Raw genomic sequence first — 9,456 nt, 5'->3', positions numbered from 1 at the left:
CTCTTGGAGTTGGAATAAACGCTTTGATAGTGTGATCAAAGCATTTGGTTTTGTACATACTTTTGGAGAAGCATGTATTTACAAGAAAGTGAGTGGGAGCTCTGTAGCATTTCTGATATTATATGTGGATGACATATTATTGATTGGAAATGATATAGAATTTCTGGATAGCATAAAGGGATACTTGATTTTTCAATGAAAGACCTTGGTGAAGCTGCTTACATATTGGGCATTAAGATCTATAGAGATAGATCAAGACGCTTAATTGGACTTTCACAAAGCACATACCTTGACAAAGTTTTGAAGAAGTTCAAAATGGATCAAGCAAAGAAAGGATTCTTGTCTGTGTTACAAGGTGTGAAGTTGAGTAAGGCTCAATGCCCGACCACTGCAGAAGATAGAGAGAAAATGAAAGATGTTCCCTATGCTTCAGCCATAGGCTCTATCATGTATGCAATGCTGTGTACCAGACCTGATGTGTGCCTTGCTATAAGTCTAGCAGGGAGGTACCAAAGTAATCTAGGAGTGGATCACTGGACATCGGTCAAGAACATCTTGAAGTACCTGAAAAGGACTAAGGATATGTTTCTCGTATATGGAGGTGACAAAGAGCTCATCGTAAATGGTTACGTTGATGCAAGCTTTGACACTGATCCGGACGATTCTACATCGCAAACCGGATACGTGTTTATACTAAACGGTGGAGCTGTCAGTTGGTACAGTTCTAAACAAAACGTCGTGGCGGGATCTACATGTGAAGCAGAGTACATAGCTGCTTTGGAAGCAGCAAATGAAGGAGTCTGGATGAAGGAGTTCATATCCAATCTAGGTGTCATACCTAGTGCATCGGGTCCAATGAAAATCTTTTGTGACAATACTGGTGCAATTGCCTTGGCGAAGGAATCCAGATTTCACAAGAGAACCAAGCACATCAAGAGACGCTTCAATTCCATTCGGGATTTAGTCCAAGTGGGAGACATAGAAATTTGCAAGATACATACGGATCTGTATGTTGTAGACCCGCTGACTAAGCCTCTTCCACGAGCAAAACATGATCAGCACCAAGGCTCCATGGGTGTTAGAAAGATTACTGTGTAATCTAGATTATTGACTCTAGTGCAAGTGGGAGACTGAAGGAAATATGCCCTAGAGGCAATAATAAAGTTATTATTTATTTCCTTATATCATGATAAATGTTTATCATTCATGCTAGAATTGTATTAACCGGAAACATAATACATGTGTGAATACATAGACAAACAGAGTGTCACTAGTATGCCTCTACTTGACTAGCTCGTTGATCGAAGATGGTTATGTTTCCTAACCATAGACATGAGTTGTCATTTGATTAACGGGATCACATCATTAGGAGAATGATGTGATTGACTTGACCCATTCCGTTAGCTTAGCACTTGATCGTTTAGTTTATTGCTATTGCTTTCTTCATAACTTCTACATGTTCCTATGACTATGAGATTATGCAACTCCCGTTTACCGGAGGAACACTTTGTGTGCTACCACACGTCACAATGTAACTAGGTGATTATAAAGGTGCTCTACAGGTGTCTCCGAAGGTACTTGTTGGGTTGGCATATTTCGAGATTAGGATTTGTCACTCCGATTGTCGGAGATGTATCTCTGGGCCCTCTCGGTAATGCACATCACTCAAGCCTTGCAATCATTGCAACTAATAAGTTAGTTGCAGGATGATGTATTATGGAACGAGTAAAGAGACTTGCCGGTAACGAGATTGAACTAGGTATTAAGATACCGACGATCGAATCTCGGGCAAGTAACATACCGATGACAAAGGGAACAATGTATGTTGTTATGCGGTCTTACCGATAAAGATCTTCATAGAATATGTAGGAGCCAATATGAGCATCCAGGTTCCGCTATTGGTTATTGACCGGAGACGTGTCTCGGTCATGTCTACATAGTTCTCGAACCCGTAGGGTCCGCACGCTTAAAGTTCGGTGACGATCGTAATTAGGGTTTTTGTGTTTTGATGAACCGAAGGTTGTTCGGAGTCCTGAATGTGATCACGAACATGACGAGGAGTCTAGAAATGGTCGAGACATAAATATTGATATATTGGAAGCCTATATTTGTATATCGGAAACGTTTCGGGTGAAATCAGGATTTTACCAGAGTACCGGGGGGTACCGGACCCCCCCGGGGGGTTAATGGGCCTACATGGGCCCTAAGGGAGAAGAGGAGGGCCAGCCAGGGCAGGCCGCGCACCCCCTCCCTCCTAGTCCGAATAGGACAAGGAAGGGGGGCGGCGCCCCCCTTTCCTCTTTCCCCCTTCCCCTTTCCTTCTCCAACAAGGCAAGAGCGGTGGGAGTAGGACTCCTCCAGGCGCACCCCTAGGGCCGGCCGCACCTCCCCCTCTCCCTCCTTTATATACGGGGGCAAGGGGGCACCCCATGACACACAAGTTGATCTTCGTGATCGTTCCTTAGCCGTGTGCGGTGCACCCTTCCACCATATTCCACCTCGGTCATATCGTAACGGTGCTTAGGCGAAGCCCTGCGTCGGTAGAACATCATCACCGTCATCACGCCGTCGTGCTGACGAAACTCTCCCTCAAAACTCGGCTGGATCGGAGCTCGAGGGACGTCACCGAGTTGAACGTGTGCAGAACTCGGAGGTTTCGTACGTTTGGTACTTGGATCGGTCGGATCGGGAAGACATACGACTACTTCCTCTACGTTGTGTCAACACTTCCGTTGCCGGTCTATGAGGGTACGTAGACAAGACTCTCCCCTCTCGTTGCTATGCATCACCATGATCTTGCGTGTGCGTAGGATTTTTTTTGTTGAAATTACTATGTTCCCCAACACTTTCAAGAAGGCTCGTGGTTCCGAGAGGGAACGTGTCACCTTTGTGTGTGAAACGACATATGTTGCCCCCCTCTTGATTTTTTACAGAGCCAACATAGAACTATATGAGTGTCGTGTTAAAATTTGTAATTAATTTGGGTTCGTGTGGCCATTTTATACATTAATTGAGTTTCTGGGAATTTAATGTGCATAATTCAAATTTGAACTACAAGCACATGCTCTAGTGCACCAAAGTTGGTTGAAAAATCAATGTGTGTCCTTGGGTGAATTTCTAGGTCCCATGCAAGAAAGGGGAATGAAATTCAAACATCTGGGCATCATGGCTCGGCCGGAAACATTGAGAAATTTGGTTTTTAAATTCCTGTAAATCCAAAACACGCATGAAAATCATGAAACTTGGCATGGTGTCATGTCACGGCACCAACATGCTGTGGTAAATTTTTTGGCTGAATTGGGACAAGTTTTGGTATAAGCTTCTTGCAAACCGGAGCTTCTCTCAAGAAGGCTCGTGGTTCCGAGAGGGAACGTGTCACCCTTGTGTGCAAAACAACATATGCTGCCCCCCTCTTGATTTTTTTACGGAGCCAACTAGAACTATATGAGTGTCGTGTTAAAATTTGGAATTATTCGGAGTTCGTTTGGTCCTTTTATACGTTAATTGAGTTTTTGGGCATTTAATGTGCATAATTAAAATTTGTACTACAAGCACATGCTCCAGTGCATCAAAGTTGGTTCAAAAATCACATGTGTGTCCTTGGGTGAATTTTTAGGTCCCATGCAAGGAATGGGAATGAAATTTAAACATCTGGGCGTCGTGGCTCAGCCGAAAACATTGAGAAACTTGGTTTTAAAATTCCTGTAAATCCGAAACACGCATGAAAATCATGAAACTTGGCATGGCGTCATGACATGGCACCAACATGATGTGGTAATTTTTTGGCCAAATTGGGACAAGCTTTGGTATAAGCTTCTTGCAAACCGGAGCTTCTCTCAAAAAGGTTTGTGGTTCGAGAGGGAATGTGTCACCTTCGTGTGCAAAACGACATACGATGTCTTTTCCCGCCTTGATTTTTTTACAGAGGCAACATAGACCAATAGCAGTTTTGTGCTAAATTTTGGAATTATTCTGGGTTCGTTTGACCTTTTTATACATTAATTGAGTTTTTAGGCATTTAATGCGCATAATTCAAATTTGAACTACAAGCACATGCTCTAGTGTGCCAAAATTGGTTAAAAACCCGTTTATGTGTATTTGGGTGAATTTCTAGGTCCCATGCAAGAAATGGGAATGGAATTCAAACATCTAGGCGTCGTGGCTCGACCGAAAACATTGAGAAACTTAGTTTTTAAATTCCTGTAAATCCAAAACTCGCCTGAAAATCATGAAACTTGACATGATGTCATGACCTGGCACCAAAACATGCTATGGTAATTTGTTGTCCGATTTGTGAAGGCGCACACATTAACAACCAACAAAGTCATTTTGAAACAAGTGTTGTCACGTCACAATCCGAAACACAAGTAATATTGAAATCGTGGGCATTCTATTTACCATTTACGTGCCACCACGCGTCCCTTTTTTATTGGCTAGGAGGCGCCGTGCGGAGTAGCTATTTGAGTACGGAAGGCGTGCGATCAGACCCCTGCGCGTGCTTATCGGGAGGAGAGCCCTTTGACCTCCATCTGTCGCCCACCTCTCTCCCAACGTCTCCATTAATGGCGCCCGAGTCCCTGTTTTATGGCGTGGCTATGTCTGACTCGACTGAGATTTAAGAAGAAAAAAGAAATTTTTGCACGGATATTGATATAAGATCTGACGGACATATATAGCATCGACTGCGACTTATAGCAAGACTGATATGAATATATAAGGACGATGATGATGGATAATAATTGTCTTCCATATTTAGGAAGATAATTAAAAATGCCACATGCGGCAACATCTGAAATACACAAGGGCAAAAGAAGAAGGAGGACGCAGACAACGATCTGACTCGTTGATCTCTACTTTCTTGATGCGTTGCTACAGGCCGCGGAGACTAGTTCTCGCGGCGAGCGGCGATGAACTCTTTCATGTCCTTAATATGCTGCTTGAGAGCATCCACAGATTCCTCCACCAGCCTTTCACGCTCGATGCGGAGCCTGACATTCTCGTCCATAAGTTTCTTGACGATGACGCACGTCCTCTTCAACAAGGCAGTGGTCTCCTCGTGCTGCTTCGTCCTTCCGGCAATCTTCGCCCTCAACAGGCCACGCTCGGTGTGGAGCTTCGCCTTGTCCTCCTCTAGTCCCCAGATGACGCCGTAGCATTTTCAAACGAGGCATTCATCTCGTCCTGCAGCTTCATCCAGCCAGAGATCCAATTCATCGGGTCATCGAGCATAGTGCGCACGCGCCTGTGAGAGTCCTTGCCTGCTCGCGAGACATTTTCCCAGGTCGCCGCGGCGCGGGAGAACCTCTCTGCTGCATTCGCGGCACGGCGGCACATCTCTGCTGCTTCCGTGATGCGGCTGAACCAGTCTGCTGCATCGGCGGCGTAGCAGGACCTCTGTGCTGCTTCGGCAGTGCGATGGGACCTCTGTGCTGCTACGGCGGCGCGGCGGGACATGTCGGCTGCTTTCGCGGCGAGGCGGGCCATCACTCGTGCTTCCACTTCCATGCTCGCCTCTCCTTGGTAGTAATCTCTCGGCCCAAAGCTCATGCGGACCATGGTAGACGTGTGTTGCTTCGGCGGAACGACGAGTGATGTCCCAATAGGGTGCACACGTCTTGTTCCATCAACCGTGTGCGCTCGCTATTACCATCGCGCATGCTTCTTTTAATTAGAATGTGTGCCTGTCTAGTGCACACACACCTTGATATGTCTAACTATTTTTGTTTGTTGTGGCTAATCACAAATAGTTCATCTGTGTGAAGTGTATGCCGTCAATCATACACACCTTAATCTGGCTGACAGTTTCTGTTGTGTTGCCTAATCGCATACAATTCATTCGAGTAAACTATATGTCGTCAATGGCATACACACCTTGATCTACCCGACCATTTTTGTTGTGTTGCCTAATAACAAATAGTTCATCCGGGTGAATGGTATGCCATATATCGCACACACTTTCATCTGGCTGCCATTTCTGTTGTTAAGCTCATCACAAACAATTCATTCAAGTGAACTGTATGTCACGCATCGCACACGCAAATGTAATCTGAAACGTGTTTGTTGCCTTCGGCATCGCAAACGTTTGTATTTTTTTAGGGTTTTATTACATCATCGTTTGTGATTAATGCATCGCACACATTTTCATCGATTTTTTTTATTGTAGTGTCATGTTAGTAACATCCTTCAGTAGTGTAGTATGTCTAATTATGCCACATATCTAGTGAGGATTTGTCGATAAGTCCTATATGTAGGTTAGACCACCTAATATAAGAATAGGAAGAAAATCTTATAGATTTCTGCAAAGGAAATAAAAACCGACTTTTCCCAAAGGGCATGTAGGTGAGATAGGTCTATTATATTCTTTCTAATGACACATGTATATACATTCAATGTATTAACCCTTATGGCTACAACATATGATGTTATAGGTCATTACGATGAGTGATGTTCACATAGGGTCACGAGTTTCCACTTGACATGGTTTGCATGTGGCATAGATGGGACTCTTTTGAAGTTATATGCTTTCGTTGTAGTGCTAATCTATTTTTCTAGCCTTTAGCTAGTGATCTGTATCAGACTATGTTACTATGCACCTTTTTAGTGTATCTGATACCACGCACTTATGTTTGATATTATTTCAGTATCATGTATGTTGCCATATCAATCCAAGGGCTAGCATAGTAAACATAGAGACCTAAACCTTACCAGGTTGACTGTTACACGGGTCCATACAAATCCGTTGCCAGTGCAAAGGAATCCTCTTAGCAAACATTGCCCACACGTGGCTTAAATGGGATGTAGTTTTTTTAACACAGTACAGACACAAGCGTTCATATACATGTGCATACACTCAACCCTGTGAACACACACGCACACCCTACCCCTGTGAGCACCTTCAAAAGACTGAGCCGGCATATCATCTTGAAATTTATGAAGTCATCATAGGCACCTCGTCATCGACGGGACCGTCTCCTCCCACTGAATGCCCATCGCCAGAAATCCAGAAATAATCCAGGAATAAATGCGAGTAACAGGACTTGAGTGTGGTACAATCGCATAGGTGCATTTTCGTTCCTTTTTTGGATTTTTTAAATATAAATATTATAATCATATTAATATTAAAAACAAGTAAAAAATATCCCAGTGTTATAAAAACATATATATATATATATATATATATATATAAACTAAAATGTATATGTGCTTTTAATGATTGTTGATGTACTTTTGAAAAAATATCACATATTTTTTAAATGATCATGCAATTAAATATGTGTCGCGTATTTAATAAAGTAATCATGTGATTTTAAAATTTTCCACACATTTAAATTTAATCATGTAATAAAAATGAATCCACGTAATTGAAAACTGTTGACCTATTTTTCGAAATGTTTGTGTAATTTTAAAAAGGTTTTCATGTCATTAATAACTATGCACATGTAGGTTTACCGAAGTGGTCATGCATTTATAAAAAATATTTGTGTATTTTGCAAAATATCTCCAATTCCTTTAAACAAAAGTTGACATAGAGAACAAAATACAAAAGTAAACATAAAACGGTAATAAGAGATAATGGGGAACACCCAACCATACTTGTCAACCAACAGTAATAAGAGATAAAGAAAAAAACTGTGATTGGATGGTTAGAAGGACAGTGGTATTTCCAGCCGATCAGAGTTCAAGTCCTAAACTTGACATTAGTGCTCGTATTATTCATGGATTTATTTCAGTCTGCCGGCGATGTTCGTTCAGTGGGAGAAGACGTCCCCGTCGACTGTGAGGCGCTGCAGTGACTTCGTAAATTCTCAATATGTTATGCGGGTCGGTCTCTCGAAGGTGCTTATAGGGGTAGAGTGTGCGTGCGTGCATTCATAGGGGTGAGTGTATGCTCGTGTACGTGAGTGACTTCGATTGTACTTGTTAAAAAACAGTAATAAGAGATAAAAAATTAGTTAATTTATGGGCATCGTGATTGATGCTTCTTCCCTCATGAGTACAGTAAAGGGAAAAAATGAAAAGGCAAAGGGCAGCGCTTTGTAAATGCATATATTCCAAAGATATAACATGGACGGGCCCCTTCCATGCTAGTTCCTTTTCTTCATTCGTTCATTTTTATTTTTCTATTCGGTATTATTTTAGGAATGTTGTAGATAGATGTATCCCAAAGACATAAAATTAATTAAATAACAATTGGAATCTGTGAATTTGGAAAACAAATAACGCAATGTAAAAAAATGTTATATTAATTCACAAAATGTTGATAGCATTAAAAAATTGTTTGTGACATTTAAGAAATGGTCATGGTTTCAAAACAATGTTTTATACCATTCAAAGAACATATACATTATATCTCTAAAAATGTTCATGCTTTTCAGAATAGTATGTCCATGACATTTTTTAAAGACATAAAAGTAATTAAATAAATTTTGGAAACCGTGAATTTGGAAAACAAATAACGTAATGTAAAAAATTTGCTAGATTAATTCACAAAATGTTGATAGCATTAAAACAGTGTTTGTGACATTTAATAAATGGTCGTGGTTTCAAAACAATTATACCATTCAAACAACATGCACATTATATCTCAAAAAATGTTCATGCTTTTCAGGATACTATGTCCATGACAATTATTTATTTTTTTATACAATCTACAATAATGTTATCGTAGCATAATTTTTTTATTCATATTCAAACAAAATGTTCCAAGTTGTATTTGAAAAATGTTTAAGAAAGTATCAACAACAAAATTCAAAAGCATTTGTTTGTAAAAATATTAAGGTTGTATATGAAAGATATTATACATGTATAAACATGTTAGATTTATAAAAAATGTTCAATCCTTATAAAAAAAATAGACACCAAACATGTATTTGGAAAAAATATCTAAGAAGCATTAAACATGTACAAAACAATGTTCCCGATGTATATCAAAAAATTATAAATGTGTACGAAAAATGTAGATATATGTTGAAAACAAAGGAAAGAAAATAAAAAAAAGGAAAAATATTTTCCATTATTTTTTTAAAAAAATCAACATTTATAAAGAAACTATGGCACATCTACACTGAAAATGAACACTATGTAAACGTAGACGTGTGTAGAAAAAAAAGGAAAAAAGGGTTAAAGGAAAAAACAGAAAAAAAAAACCATGAAGAAATGCCCAAAAATATAAGAAACCCATGAGGAAACTAAGGGAAATAGAAACCAAATAAGACCTGTAAATAAACAAAGAAAAAGAAGGGGAAACAAAAAAAGGATATCGGCAACTTGAGCGCTGCAGTAGCCCGGTGATCATGATAAACTAGCAGACAACCTAGTTACCTCGAAGGATGACATAGAGGAAGCCGAACTTACGCGGCTACGCGAGAACAATATCTCGCATTAAGCGAGATGGTAGCTTCTCTTGTATAGACATCAACATTAATGGGTCGGCCGCTAAGACATGGTTGAGTTCAT

This window comes from Triticum dicoccoides, chromosome 3A, assembly GCF_002162155.2.
Source record: "Triticum dicoccoides isolate Atlit2015 ecotype Zavitan chromosome 3A, WEW_v2.0, whole genome shotgun sequence".
Taxonomy (NCBI): domain Eukaryota; kingdom Viridiplantae; phylum Streptophyta; class Magnoliopsida; order Poales; family Poaceae; genus Triticum; species Triticum dicoccoides.
The sequence above is the reverse complement of the archived record's forward strand: the minus strand, read 5'-3'. Positions refer to the sequence as shown.